Here is a 13,848-nt window from a genome sequence, read left to right as displayed (position 1 = left end):
CGATGATTCTAGATCCTGTTTCGTATAGCATTCGTTCGTAGTACGGATTTCAGTCACTTGCGTATTTTAGAACTTAGATTTGATTTCCTTAGTAGTGATTGTCATTAGAAGGTCGAGTAGGTGATTTGACACCCACCTAGTTGTTTCCATGCGCCTGCGGGTCAAGCTTCGTCCTCGTCTGACAAATTCTGTTTTTGGTTGAGTTCTCGCTATTTAGCTTCCGCTAGCGGCGTAACCGCCTTAACATTTGGCGCCGTTGCCGGGGACGAGAGCCCTAAGTAGGTGACCTTAGACTAATCCTACGAGGTGAGTCGTATAAACTACTTTGTATACTTTAGTTAGAAAAGATCTAGGAGTGGTGGACTCCGAAGGTCTCGAGAGATACTAGGAAGTGGGGTATTCCTGGGTCTTCCGTGTTGACAATATTTTTAGTTTAGCTTAGATTAGATTGTTTTTGATGGTGTTTAAGTGGTTGTTGACATAAAAAGCATTTGCTACTCCTTGTGTGGTAGTAAATCTCTTTATATTTTCAATTGCAAAAAATCCATTTTATGATTAGAAGTAGCTTAGGTAGGGCCTGATTTGATCCTGATCTAGAGCTATCAATTGGTGTTCTATTTGCTTAATGTGTTTGATTGCATGTTAGATCACTGAAAAAAGTCGCTTTGGTAGTGAAATATGCAATAAACAAAGTTCAGAAAAAAAATTTGTGTAACTGATTGTTGCTGAGCACTTAAAAGAGCTATTGGAAGAGTTCTGTGCTGAAAAACTGGAAATCTGCAACTTTAGACATCATACGCGTATGATGTCTTAGGACCTAAACAGAGACTAAAATTGAAAATTTGACATTGCCAGAGTGTTTAGAAGGGGGGTTTTACCCTAAGATCAACTTAAAACAAGAGCATTAACACTCAAAGAAACCCAAAAAGACAAGTAGGAGTCCAAGAAACGCAACGAATAGGAAATTTTGGATTCAAATCTTGTTTTTACATTCAAACCTGACAAAAACACTTGAAACTCAATTATAAACATTGGAGAAGGCTTAAAACCAAGAATAGTGAAAATCTGGGACAAAAGACATCATACGCGTATAATGTCTTTTGGCACATCCACTGCTTATTTTTGATATCTGACCTGACAAGATTGTTACAGGCACTGTAGGAAGTATAAATATCAGGTTTGGACCCAAATTGATGAAAAAGACAAATTGATACTTTGCTAACACAGATCCATTGTAATAGCTGTCTAGAGGTTATATTTCAAGTTTCATCCCATTTGGATCACAATTGACCCAAAAAACAAGTCAAAAGCGGAAAATTGCCAAGAAAAGCCTAAATTAGCCATAACTTGCTCAAATAGAGTTCAAACTGAATTTTGTGAGGGAACAGAGCATAAAGGGGCCACTGAGAGTGAGCATAACCAAAATAGTCAAATCTGTGAAAAAAAGACATCATACGCGTATAATGTCTTTTTCAGCATAACTGCGACAAAATTCTCACTTGATGAAACAGAAGTTGTCCAACTGACAAGATTAAACAATTGACCAAGTATCAATCAGTTTGGATCAATTCTGACCACAAAAACTTGGGGAAAACAAATTGCCGAGACGGAAAAGTTACAGTCCTTTAGGGGAATTGATGAATTTGCGATCGGGCAGGAATCTCCGGAATAATCAACCAAAACAAGGGGAACCAGCAAGTGTCATATCAACCGAGGGAAGTGTAAACCAAAGTTGGGTGCAACCATTAGAGCCGATCTTTGAAGGAAGTGTTTCTGATACTTCTTCGGAGAGGTCTTACGAGATTTTCACCGAACACTCGAACAGGAACAACAAAGAAAATATGGCAGCAGGATCATCAAACCCTTCCGCCACAATGAAGCTACTGTTCATAAAATATCAGTACGACAATGAGCAAGGTGCAAAGATCTACAAAGATGGAATGGACCGCTATTGTGTAAAGATAGAAGAAAGACCTAGTGACTTCAAGGACTTAGTGCCTGTGAGCTATAGCGGAGATAGATATCTAGATGACGAGGGTACCATGTACATGGTAGTCCTAAACCCTAACATTGTGGACAAGTGGGGATTGATGGGCACCAAAGCCAAAATAGATGAAGAACTCGAGGAGAAAGCACCAATAATAAACTTCCCTAATGCGAGGTTAAGAAGAGAGAATGAAACTACAAGGATCAACACTGATAACATCTATATGGGGCTATACAAATATAATAATGGGGAGCAAGATCTCTATTATAGATGTGAAGAACCCTACACCGGAGAGTTGACAGACCAAAAAAGACTCTATGTCTTTACCTACACAGAGGGATCAGAAGTGAAAATTGCCGCTTACGATAAGTATGGCAGGCAATACTCAACAATGGGCAAGAAAGAATTAGAAGGATATACATACTTTGGGGGACCACTACATCAGTATTATGTTACTTCTAGCTCACAAAGACCAGCACCAACAAATGGAGGGCAAAACCCAATGAGGACAGGAGGACAAAGAACTCAGGCTGCTGACTCTTTCAATCAACCTCAGTACTCGAAGCCCGGACCAATGGGATCATTACATTCCAGAGAGTCAATGGATACGAATCGAGGTAGTGCAGTTCCAATCCCCACGTATACCACTCCAGGTCCAAGGTTCGAAGCGGAACCATCACATTTACCTCCTAGTAGTAGATTCAAGGCAGGGGAACCGACAAGGGTAACCCATGAAGTCCATGATGCTAGAGAAAGCTTTAGCCGGGACACAGGAGCAATGAGATTGGTAGCAGACCATAGACGTATGAGACCATCTCAAGTAGCCAAGTGTATGCCAAAGAAGTATGGTGGTTCAGGAGATCCGTATGCACATGTGTCACTCTTTAAGCAAGTCTTAAGAGCTGAGCAGATAACTGATTTCCATACACAATACGAGGGATTTGGTCTTACTCTAGAAGGTACTGTATTGACATGGTTTCAACCAATGAACATAGGGGGATTCCATGACATTGACCATTTGCTAAGAGAGTTTGCTGAGGAATTCTCAAAACGAGGGATTAAGCACAATACGGTCTCACAAATATATGCTTTTAAACAGAGAGAACACGAAAAAGTGAAGGAAGCTTCACTTCGCTTCAAACAATACATTGAGAGATGTCCAGTACGTGAACGACCACAAGATGACAGACTATCTGTTCTCTTTATTGAGGGACTGAGGAACGACACTCTCAAGAAGGACTTGCACTTGAAAGCTTGTACAAGTTTCGAGCAAGTAACGAGAGAGGCATTGTACTTAGTGGATAACTGTACGGTTTATGGAGAGGTGTCAGCGGATACAGATTTTGCATCCAGTAGCTCCTCCTCCGTAGCGAGCGAGACTACCACTAAAAAGAATGTTCAAACAACAACCATGCCAAATGTAGAGCAAATGATAGAAGATGCTCTAAAAAGGATGGCACCATACCAAAAACCATTGCCAAAAACACTGAAATGGTGTGCTATTGAACAAAAATGGACAAATCATCCAACAGAGGAGTGTTATTACAACAAAGGGTATGTAAGGGAGCGCCAGTATGCACCTCTTGCTCAATTAGCACCACCTCAGATACATCCAGTACCTCGATACCCAACGGGAAGTGTACCAGGACCTATGGGGATAGAAAGACCGCAACCGGTATTGGGACAACAACCACCTTTACCAGGAGCAAGACCAGTGGGCATTAGATATGCCTAAACCTTAGAGAATCAGGAAGAACAAGCCTTAGTGCCTGTTCAAGCCTATTATGAAGAATCTGGTGCACACATGTCTACAACTATGTATTACCCACCAGAAGAACCCAAACAACCAGAACCATGGGGCATGATTGGGAATGTTGGAATACCAACAATTACAAGTGCTTCTGATGAAGAGAGATACAATTTGGACGCAAGAACATTGATGTTCATAGCTCATGGAGGGTTAACAGGACAAAGACCATCCTATCCACAAAGGACTAATCAAATGGGACCAAGACCAGGAGTAGGACCCTGTTACAAGTGTGGGGGTGACCATCTGATGAATGTTTGCCCACATACGGAAGTCATTAGAATTAACGCTTATTGCACTGAGTGTGGGGTTACTCACTTCATTGAGGATTGTTCAAAGAATCCAAACAAAGTGCAAAAGACGACATTGAATATGTTAGAAACTATTCCTACCAGCAGTGGGTCTGAAAATGAAACTCTGATACCAATGCAAGTTGTTACTAGAGCTCAAGCTAAGAAAACCACTAGAGAACCTGAGAATGGAAAGTTAGCGACTGAAGTGGTTAGTCAAGGACCGCGGAGTCAGAAAAACACATGGAAAGCTAGAAAAGCACGCATGAAGTTGAGAAAAGAACGTGAAGACGCTATTCTAGCTGAGGAACTAAAGCAAACTAAAGCTAGATTAGAAAAACTTGAGAGTCAAAACGGGAAACGAAAGATGAGCCCGGAAAGAACGAAACAAAAGAGTATCAAAGAAACAACGAGCTTAAGCTCAGGGGGATCAGTGCTAGTCGACAAAGTACACGAACCATTGGACGCACTGATGAGAGCTTACGAAGCTAGGTTAAAGAACAACCAAACACAAGAACAGAGGTGGATGACATACCCAAACGCAGAATTGGAAAAGCAGAGACTTGAAATGTGCCAGAGAATGATCGAGACTGCACAAGCCTTATTAGAACCACCAAAAGAAACAATGAATTGTGGAAAGGAAAACCCAATTCAGCAAGAGACTATCGTTTCACGGGTAGCTGAAAAGACTCCCAGTGCACAAAAGCCTGAAAATACACAAAAGGATGACCGCATAGTATTGAACACAACCGATCAGGAGATAGAGAGCTTTCATCCAGTCATACAGAGGATTTACGGAAAAGATGAGGATTACAATGAATTTTGGAAACAAGTGAGAGAGGCAAACTTTGCAAACGAGCTAAGTTGCCAAGCTAATCAGACAAATTGGGAAAAGGACATCAGGAATCCTCCCATAGTGGAATTTGAGGCAGGATCTCAAGTGGACTTGGATCTGCAATCTTACTGGGGAGATGGGGGCTCTGTTAGAACAAGGGAGAGCAAACCTCATTCACTGAAAACCTTACCTTCATACTTAGGAGAGTATGAAGCAAAATTCGAGATTAGAGCACTTCCCTCACGAAAAATCTCATCAGAAAAAGTGATGGACTCGCAAGGATTGATAGAGATTTTGTCAACACCAGTGACATGCACTATCACTTTAGCTGAGCTTTTGAGGCTAAGACCACATATGTGGACCACTGTAGGAAAATGCTTTGAGAAATTCGGGATAAAAGATCCAACATCGAGATTGCAAGAGAGCATAGAGGAGCTGAGCAAGCCACAAAAGAACGCTAAGCCTGTACCCTTAAACAAGGTCGGAGAGTATTGCGAAGGTGAAGAGGGGAATACAACCTTACCAGTTAAATTCCAAGGAGTGAAGACGATGGCAATACTAGACAGTGGAGCAGGGGTAGCCATTGCTACAAAAGAAATCTGGAAAAAATGGGGGAAACCAGCAATAAGGAAGACTAGGTTGAATCTCCAATTAGCAGATGGACACATGGAGAAACCTATGGGGTTATTAGAGAAAGTTGTAGTGACTTCTTGCGGCATTGAATACGAACATACTTTTGCTATTGTCGATTTTTCCAAGGAGAATAACTATGATATCATATTGGGAAGACCATTCATGAGACAGTTGAAAATGGTCCAAGATTGGGACTACGATCACATATACTTGAGAAATATGGAAACCACTACACGTGTGAACCTGAAAGACCATAGCTACAAAGATGTGAACCGAACACCGGTAGAGGAGTTTGATTCAGCTACTTTGGCGGGATCCGAATTTCCAGCTTGGTTAGGTAAACCCAAGGAGTTATGGATGTGTGGAGCTTCGAGATGTGGAAGTCTAACGAGAGAAGAAGATGTTTTAGAGAGGGCTATCGAAGACGAAACTTATATAAGAGAACCCTTTCCAGAGGACACGTTTGAACCATTAGAATGGACACACATTCTAGCAACCCTAGATGTTTGTGCAATTCCGGATGGTCCCACAACGCAATTTTGCGATAAGGACGGGTACGATGTGGTTCCTTACTTCATGTTGAGAACTGTACTCGAAAAAGAAACTGAAAAGAACGATACACTGGAAAAGGAAGATGGAGAGGAGGTGTTTCACGACATTACCGATCATCCAGAGTGGGGAAATGAAGCAGACAACGAGTCAACGGACAATTCAAGCGGAAACGAAGAAACTATAATGGATGTCCGGTTTTATGATTTTTCGAACCAAACTAAACAACGCCAGAAACGCTATAGAGCAAAGAGAAAAACAAAGGGGGTTAGAACCAATCCGATGCCTAGAATAAGAGGAAAAAATCAACTCCTAATGCTAGTAAAGGCTGAAGATTGTGTTAAGGATAAGATTTCTGGAAGAATGAGAGGCAGTGATCAAAAGAGCTTACGAAAAGACAAAAGAGGCTCAAGAAATCAAGTTCAAAAGAATGGAACGAAAACTGAAACAGAAAAATCAGAAAAGAACAAGCGCAACAGAGAATACACGGAGTCCAAGTTAGAACGTAGAAACAAGTACAGAGAGCTCAAGAAAAATCTGAAGGAAGTTTGGACGACAGAAATTGAGAGTGGAGAGGACGGAAACGTCAAAATCAAGGAAAACATGGATGTTCCCTCTCACTATAGGAAATTCACAATAGAGGATAGGAAGGTGATATTAACCCCACCTATTCGAGAGAGGAAGGAGAACGAATCTTATGACGGACCGGAGGATGCAAAAAAAGTTGATTTAGCAGCTCCAGGTGAGCCACCTAGACCGGTCTACATAGCCACAGATTTGTCTCCAGGCGAGGAAGAGAGACTTTTGAGTCTTCTCAGAGAGTATAGGGATGTGTTTGCATGGTCTTATAAGGACTTAAAGGGAGTTGACCCATCGATATGCCAACACTCAATCCCACTGAAACAAGACGCAAAGCCTAGCAGACAGAGACCATACACATATAATGATACTTTTGCTAAGCGAATCAAGGAAGAGATAGATAAGCTAATGGAAGCTGAATTCATATACGAATTGAACACACCGATTGGGTATCTCCGATTGTGGTAGTACCTAAGAAGAACGGAAAACTCCGAGTGTGTGTCAACTTAAAGAAAGTGAATGCTGCAACAATCAGGGACAATTATCCCCTGCCGATAACTGATCATGTTCTAGAGCGTGTATCAGGGAAAACAGCATACTCCTTTCTTGATGGTTTTTCAGGATATAACCAGCTAGCCATAGCACCAGAAGATCAACATAAAACAGCTTTTGCAACGGAGTGGGGAATTTATGCTTATCGAGTTATGCCTTTTGGTCTAACCAATGCTCCCGCAACCTTCCAGAGGCTGATGACGCATGCTTTCAAAGCATACTTAAGGCTGTTTCTAGAAATCTACATGGATGACTTATGTGTACATTCTCTACTGAGAGATGAGCATCTAGAACACCTAAGAAAAGTATTTGAGAAATGTAGGACATATCGCATTTGTCTCAATCCTGAGAAATGTGTGTTTATGGTCCGACAGGGCAAAATTCTGGGACATATTGTCTCACAAAACGGAATATCCACGGATTTGGAGAAGATAAAAGTTATAGTGGATATGCCTAGACCAACCAATGCGAAACAAGTACAGAGCTTTATGGGACATTGTGGATATTATAGACGATTCATTTACATGTACGCTATAATAGGCCAACCACTTTACAGGCTAATAGTGAACTTTGAATGGACAGAGGAGTATGAGGAATCGTTCAAGAAATTGAAAGAGGCACTCATTACTGCTCCAGTCTTGAAATCACCAGATTGGGAGAAGATATTCCATGTGCATATAGATGCTTCGGCATATGCAACAGGATGTATTCTGGCTCAGCCAGAAGAAGGAAACATGGATTTTCCTATCTGTTACGCCAGTCGACAGCTCAACCATGCAGAGAAGAATTACACCACAACAGAGCGAGAAGGATTAGGAATGATCTATGCTGTGAAGAAATTTCGGCATTATCTTCTAGCCAACAAGTTTGTGTTTTTTACGGATCACCAAGCCTTGCTCTACCTAGTGAATAAACCATCCAATACCGGGAGAATAGTGAGATGGTTCATTATCTTACTGGAATTCGACTTCACGGTAGTAGTAAAGAAAGGAAAAACACATCTTAGAGCTGATCATCTTTCGCGATTGACGAATGGAGAAGACCCTATAGGAGTAGATGACGACATGCCAGACGCGTACTTGTTCAACATAGAAATGATACCGAGGTGGTCTCAAAATGTCGTTAACCTATTAACCTATGGAGGAGAGTTCGATAGAAGAGAATACAACCTGAAACATATTGCTATTCAGCAATCCAAGAATCTTCAATTGATTGCAGGAAGGTTGTATCAATTGGGAAATGATCATGTTTTACGACTATGCATCAATCCTGAGGAATATAGTATATATCTGCGCGAAGCACATGTTCAGGAATGTGCATTTCATTGTTCAAGAAGGAACACATATAGGAATTTGTTACAATTGGGAGTCTATTGGCCAGGAATGAAAGAAAGCATACATGAATATGTCACTGTATGTATTGTATGTTCATCAAAACCGCCAGCCAAGTATTCGACATTATATCAGATAATAATCGCTCCAGAATGGAGTCAGTATATTGTTGAATATCTCACAAATAGAACTTTCCCAGAAGGAACGTCAAAAGCTCGTCAGAAATCTGTAGAGACAGAAGCTAGAGATTACGCTTTAATAGGAGATCAACTCTATAAGAGAGGTAAAGACAACCAGCTTAGGATTTGCGCATCAGAGTCTGAGTATGTGATAATCCTGGAGCAAGCTCATGGAGGAGTAGGTGGAGGCCATTTCTCAGGTGATAAGACAGCAAAACTTGTCTTAGCCGCAGGAATATGGTGGCCAACATTACATATGGACGCTGAGGAATACGTTAAACGGTGTGATGACTGTCAGCGGACCAAAGTACCACTTAAAAGAGATGATATGCCGCTTAGACCAATGATGGGGGCAAGAGCTTTTGCAAAATGGGGGATTGATTATGTCAGACCCATTTCACCTCCTGCATATACGACTCATGCACAATACATCATTGTGGCTACAGACTATCTAACAAAGTGGGTCGAAGCAAAGGCAACTCAAAAAGCAGATGCCAGGACCACGGTATGGATTTCCAATAGAAATTGTGAGTGATCGAGGCACACATTTCATAAATGAAGTGATAGAGATCCTTCTAGATGAATTCATGGTAATCCATAGGAAATCAGCCCCGTATCATCCACAAGCAAACAGACAAGCTGAAGCAACAAACAAAACCATATGCACGGTCCTTACGAAGATTGTATCTGAGTCGAGAACTGACTGGGACCAGAAGTTGCATTCAACATTATGGGCATATAGGGTAGCATATAAAACATCAATAGGAACGACCCCATATAACATGGTTTTTGGGCTAAATGCTATCTTGCCAATAGAATTCTTGATTTCAACCTTAAGGGTGGCTAAGGATCTAGAGTGGACAGGGCACGAGCTTTCTGATAGAATAGATGACCTGGAAAAGCTAGATGAGCTTCGCCTAAAAGCAGTAGCTTCCATCTACGCTCAAAAAAGGCGACAAAAGGAATTTTTTGATAAGCATGTGCGGACTAAAGAGTTTAAAGTTGGGGACTATGTCCTAGTTTACACTCTGAAACAGCATGCTAAGAAGCTTAAAAAGCGAGGGATGGGTCCTCTGGTGATTAAAGATCTATCACCAAGTGGAGCCGTCAAGCTTGCTACATTAGACGGAGAAGAAATGCCCAATTGGATTAGTGGATGCAGAGTGAAAAAGTATCTGTTGCCGCTAACACAAGACATGCTTCTCAAAATACATCAAGAAAAGCTGCGTGTCCAGAAAAAGAAATGATTGTGGAGGAAGCGCAAGCCGAGGCAAAGGAAAGAATGGAGAAAAGAAGACTACTGCGTCAGAAACAGCGCCATGAAGGAGCAATACGAATAAACGCAGTCAGTATAACAGAAATGGATAAGGACAAAGAAGAACCCATCATTGAATGCAAAGTAGGAACCAACCAAATCAAAGCCAGAGCACTATTGGATTCAGGAGCTCAAGCTAACCTACTTTCACTCAGTTTGTATAGACAATTGACAAATGACACTAAACTACAAACTGCCAAGCAAGAGTTAAAGAGTTACTCTGAGAATTCAATCAAAACTGTCGGATGCACAGTTTTACATATACAGATTAACCAATATGTGTATCCTCATATGTTTTACGTGGTTGAAGACCAAGCTACACAACATCCATTATTGCTAGGACAACCATGGCAGAAGCAATATAATGCAATGATTGACTGGAGTTCTAATTCAGTGCTTATCAAATACGAAGGTGAAAGTCAATCAGTTAAGTTCACCAAAGGAGAAGAGCCAACTCCAAAGGACGAATCCAAAGACAAAGATAAACAACAACCAGAGAAAAAGAAGAAGCAATGGCAACCAAAAGTTTCTATACAACCGGATTACTCTTCGACGAGGAATTCTCAACAGTGGATAAGGAAGACAAGCAATAATATAACAGCTCAACCTTGGAAAAAAACGGAGTCAGAGTTGGTATGGAGACCAAAAAAGGCTGTGCCAGAGAACACAAAGGTGGAAAACAGAGTCTTCAATACCAGACAACAGAGTGATTCCAGACAATCAAGGACAGTGAAACAGATCTGGATTCCAAAGAAGTTCATGACGCACAAAGCTATAGCAAGCAAATTTGGATCCCAAAGATTTGTAAACAGGAACTCCCTTCAATACAATCAACGGAAACTCCTAGGTATTTCAAGGCGAGGAAATCAACACACAGAACAAAGCAGGTTTGGGTCGCAAAGAGTTTGTGGCAAGCACAAGCAAAGCGGAAGCAGATTTGGATTGTGAAAAAAGACAACAAGGTAACGAAGAATCCATCTACTGATTCTACTACGGAAGTGCCAAAACCAACCCAAAACCCGACCACCAATCCTTCAATCAAACAAAGAGCAGCTTTATTGGAAAGACTGTTGTATCATCGCTCTACAATTGCATTGGGAACTTATGACCAAAACAACTATAATGCTTCACCCACAGACACTTCATAGTCGTCCGGGAGGACTCAGACTAGGAGGGGGGGAGGTATACAGGAGCTACAAAGCAGCTACAAGCAGGAAAAACAAAGAAAAACAAAAATTATATTACAAGGGCAGTGTCTTACATGATTTTGCAATTTTTTATGTTTGATTGCGGATATTGATAATATTTATGCCCTTATATACCTTGTTTTGCAACAAGAAGAGATCAAATGATGAATTTGGGTCTCTAGATGTGTAAATATCACTAAATAAGAGTGTTTTTGGAGCTAAAAAGTGGAAAAAAGTGGTAATCCAAGTCCAGAAATCACAAAGAAGTGTATATTCATATACACAGGGTTACCAGCTATTTATCGTGTATGTTTGGAATTTTTTGGCTTCAATTTGCTATTTTCCTTTATTTTTTATGATTTTGTTAATAAAAATAAAAGAAAAATAAAAAAGCAGGTGAAATGAGATCGGAAAAAAGAAAAGAATAGACGGTGATGATCCTAATGACAAGGGCAACCCATGGTAAAAACGGGGTACAATTCTGAAAAAGTTGCGGAAAGCCCGAAATGACAGAATTTTGGCAAAGTGGACAGATTTCTCAGAAACAGGTCAAACGGAGTCCGAATTGAGAAATTTCAAATCCTAAAGTGCATTTCACGACGAGATAGGAGCACATGTCAAATTTGGTAACAAGTGATCCGGGAAGCCCGAAGTTAAGTATTTTTCACTTCACTATCAAGCTCATTTCCACTATTACCTTCTTGGAGAGAGCAAAGAGCACACAGGAGCATCCGACCTTCTACCGCCTTCTACGACTGCTACGAGAGCTCAGAGGACACCAGACATGAGAGGTAGACTCGTTGCCATAAGCTTTTGATGCTTATCGTTAACTTTTGTCGCGAAAACTCACCAAAACCAATAAACAAGAGCAGACGGGGAATGGGGAGGAACGCTAGGTAGGGGCACAACCGCCTAACCAAACCTTGCAAGAACTTAGAGGTGGGTTACCCTAGTATAGGAGATGAGTTTCTAGCACTCAAAGCTCGAGAAAGAACGACTGGAAAAACCCTAGGTCAACAGAGCCTGCAAGAGGCAAACAGAAAAAAATTGTCGGAACGACACAAAACTTCTCAGGAAGCTTAACAACATCGAGGGCAATGCAACCATGGAGTATCTCCGGGTTTGGATCACCAAAAGTAGGTCGGAACAACCGATTCGGCGGCGGACACACAAAGCGTCATTTTGGCATAACGGCTAAAATTGACGACCAAATGACATGAAACTTCACAAGCAGCTTCAAATATACATGGATGACTTATGTTTGCAAGCAAAACCCAAAAGAAAGCTGATTCACTTACCGATGGTGAAAAAGACGCTTTCGGGCAACCAAATGGAGAAAGATGGAGAACGGGAAGCCAAAGTCAAGTTCAACCAAATAGGTGGCTTCACAACATATCCAATGAGCTGGAAATGCAACTCTCGAGAAGAAAAGTTGAAGAAATTCAACTCCAAGGCAAAAAGACGACTTCGGAGACTGAAATGCCTATAAGGGGGCTTTTTAGCTAAACTGATGACTTTTTAAGTTGAAAACTAGTTAGCAGGGCTTAGGGCACTAGCACAAAGCATTCTTTGCACAAAAAGACCAACATTTCAAGAAAAGACATCATACGCGTATGATGTCTCACAGCATGATTTTCACATCCATTTCAACATTTGAGTGCATAGCCTCATTCCACATGTTAATCACATCCTATGAACCAAGTATCATGAGAATTGGAGTTAGAAAACCCAAGGAAAACCAAAAAGACGCAAAGTAGACCATAAAATTGATTCTTGGTCCTAATTTTGTCGAAATAACTCCAAACTCATTGAAACTTTGTAGGATTGTTGATTAACACATCTACAAGCTATCTGGAACCAAAAAGCACCATTTTGACACAAAAGACATCATACGCGTATAATGTCTATTTGCACTTACAGAGCCAAAAATGCTCATTTGTCATCATACATCCATTATATATATCTAATACATGCTACATATGAAGTTTGGAACCATTTGGTCAAGTGGATCACCCCATTAGCCCAATTAAGAGAAAATCCTTCATACAAAGCCTATTTTTGTCCCAAATCCAACATATTCAAGTCCAAACCAAGATTTGAGTATAAACAGTCCTTCACTAGCACATGGAGAGTCCACAGAACAATTCCCATGAAAAATTGATGAAAAAGACATCATACGCGTATGATGTCTCCAGAGCCATTTTTAGCCCAAAATCTATCCAAAATTCATAAATCCACAAAATAAGCCTATCTAAAGCCATATCCAAGCTTATAGAGAAATTTGGTCCAAAAATACACTAAAAGACATCATACACGTATGATGTCTCACTATGTGATTTTGGCACCTCAGGGCTTCAACCACCAAACAGAAGTGATCTACATGCCATTTGAAGGTGAACCACCAAGTTTTATCCAATTTGGATCATAAAATCCAATTCCCTTTCAAAAAATTTCCAAGAGCCTGAACTGGACTAAACTGGCCAAAACTTGACCAAATGGTATCCAAACTCAAATCCAAGCATATGATACTCATGTATACACTATCAGCTACAAGCACAACCAATATGAAGTCATTTTGACACAAAAGACATCATACGCGTATGA

The sequence above is a fragment of the Adiantum capillus-veneris genome, chromosome 7 (assembly GCF_014529385.1).
Source record: "Adiantum capillus-veneris isolate H3 chromosome 7, ASM1452938v2, whole genome shotgun sequence".
Lineage (NCBI taxonomy): Eukaryota > Viridiplantae > Streptophyta > Polypodiopsida > Polypodiales > Pteridaceae > Adiantum > Adiantum capillus-veneris.
This window is presented reverse-complemented; position numbering follows the sequence as displayed.